Source organism: Jaculus jaculus, chromosome 16 (genome assembly GCF_020740685.1).
Source record: "Jaculus jaculus isolate mJacJac1 chromosome 16, mJacJac1.mat.Y.cur, whole genome shotgun sequence".
NCBI classification, from domain to species: Eukaryota; Metazoa; Chordata; class Mammalia; order Rodentia; family Dipodidae; genus Jaculus; species Jaculus jaculus.
In genome coordinates, this window is record NC_059117.1 from 33,636,045 (window position 1) to 33,638,698 (window position 2,654).

Here is a 2,654-nt window from a genome sequence, read left to right on the forward strand (position 1 = left end):
AGGAAACATGCCTATATCCTTGCGTTCCGGGCAAGTAGTGGAATTGATCCCTTCCCCTGTCGTTCTGGGGCTACACTCGCCCACAGTGGATGCTGGGAAATTCTGCTCTGATTCAGAAGTTGTGTGCCCAGGCAATCGATTGGGTAGACCACTAGTGATTCCCATCCAAATATTACTTTGTTGACTTGCAGAATTATATCACAAAGATAAACAATTTACTTTTCTATTTATTTATTTGTAAAGCTCTAAACAGCTCTTTAATGACTGGTGTGGGTATAGGACTGCAAGGCTGAATGGTCTAGTCTGCTGGAACCGAAACGGAAAGCTCAGTAGGCTGTCTGAGGTTGCTGCTGGCAGCCACCGTCATGGCACATGTAGCCCTTGTTTCTGCGGTGGCCAGTCTTCTGATCTCTAAGTAGCCACTGCAGGGTCCCTGCTTATGGTCAAACACCGGCTCGTTATTCTACACCAGACCGTTAAGCTTCTCTGCCAGCTGCAGAGCCCGGTTTTGTTGGGCAGTGAGCTCAGTGCAGATCATCACCACTGTCTGTGTCAGCTGGTCCACAGACGCCGTCAACTCTTCACTAATGATCCTTTTGCTGATAATGGAATGCGCGGTGGGCAGGTCCACCTCGGACACGTCTGCAGCATTTCCATGCTGAAAGCATCATATGTGCTTCTGTAGGTCAAGAGTTAAGTCCTTCCTCACAGCAACTTTTCTTGGCTCTTCCTGAAGAGTATGGTGCCAACTTTTTCAGCCTTGAGAGGAGGGAAAGGTCCCATGCTTTCCCATTCTTCTCTTCATTACTGATGAAACTGTGGCAGGTCTTCCAGTCATCCATCAGGAGGACCTGGCAAGAGTTGCCACTCACCTACCCACAGCTGGTGGTGGAACTGCTTGCTGACCATGCATCCATGGGCATGGCTCTCATGGGCAGCCGTGTAAGGAGCATGGCAGACACCAAGTACTCCAGGTAGATGTGCAGGTGGAGGGTGCCGGCTTTACTCCACCCTCTCCTGCTTCTGACTGTGCTCTTGCGGGCTACGCAGCGGCAGACCGTGGCCCAGAAGCTCCTTGGCATGATCACTTGACAGGATGTTCAGGAGAGCATTGTGTGCATCCATTGTCAGGCTTTAGCGGAAGGTACAGACACCCGGCTGCTCCCTGGTGTGGTTGAGTAGGATCTGAACTGGTAGCTCTGCATGTTGATTGTTGTCTGGTAGGTGACTCAGGTGCATAAGATCCCGGGCCTGGCACCAGCAGGAGTGTAGAGAATGGTGTTAAATGTGGCAGAGGATGGCACACGTACAGATCTGGTCCATGCAATCCTTGGCATAGATGTTCTTACAGAAACTTTCCATCAAGGCTGGTGAGTGCTCACCCTCAGTTCCTGCCTGATCTTGCAGAGGCTTTAAGGAACCTGGTGGGGGGGGGAGGGGCAGGCAAGCTGCCGCTGATGGGCTTTATAGTCAAACTTGTAATTGGTGTGCAGGACATGTCTCAAGTAGATCCAGTAGATCTTCTTCAGGTGGCGCTGCACATGCTCAATGATGGCACATACCTGTGCCTCATCCTTCAGGGGCTCCATATACTCTTGGGGTTGAGGAATAGCATTTTGCATTATTATTATTATTAATAATAGTAGTAGTAGTGGTAGTAGTATTTTGGTTTTTCTAGGTAGGGTCTCGCTCTAGCCCAGGCTGACTTGGAATTCACTATGTGGTCTCAGGGTGGCCTTGAACTCACGGCACTCCTCCTACCTCTGCCTCCTGAGTGCAGGGGTTAAAGGTGTGGACCATCACACTGGGCTCAGCTATTTTGCATTTTTTTAAAATTTTTATTTTTATTTATTTATTTGAGAGCAACAGACAGAGAGATACAGAGGCAGAGAAGAGAGAGAGAGAGAGAGAGAGAGAGAGAGAGAGAGAGAGAGAGTAGAGTGGGCATGCCAGGGCCTCCAGCCATTGCAAACAAACTCCAGATGCATGCGCCCCCTTGTGTGTCTGGCTAACGTGGGTCCTGGGGAATCGAGCCTCGAACCAGGGTTCTTAGGCTTCACAGGCAAGTGCTTAACCACTAAGCCATCTCTCCAGCCCTATTTTGCATTATTTTTGATAAGCTTTTTCTTCCACTGATTCATAGCAATTTAAACCTGCTTTCACATTCCACTTGGTTTACTATTTTATCTTCCTATATGGGCAGCAGAACTCATACCTAGGAGTAAAGTACTCATAAATTTGGGCTGAGTTTTCTCACACATAGCCAGAAAACCCAGGAGTTTTTGAATGAAGAATACCTTTTCCTCTGGGGCCAAAGATGAGTACTTACTGTTTGGGAATATCAAACAAGCTATAATAAATGGAAAAGCACTTTAGATAGTGAAAAGCTTTCTATTAAGTGTAAGATTGTTATTATTACAGTATTATTATCATGCAAATGTTAGTGGTCTATGTTTTATAGGGCATTATGTGCATTGGTTCAATAAGGAGCTGGGCTCCGTAGAAAGCCAATTCACTCTTGTCTTTCCAGCTAACACTTTTCTAGTCTGTCTCACAGAGGTCCAAGTGTCATCTGCTATACTAAGATGGGATAGTAAACATTTTTGTCAGAGAAAAAATGAATAACATGGTGAAACATGTTTTCTTACTGTAAC

General features: G+C 46.9%; 1 pseudogene; it reads right to left on the bottom strand.

Moving 5' to 3' along the window:
* Positions 1-326: 326 nt before the first annotated feature.
* Positions 327-1,622, bottom strand: LOC101609541 (annotated as a pseudogene).
* Between the last annotated feature and the right edge of the window lie 1,032 nt (positions 1,623-2,654).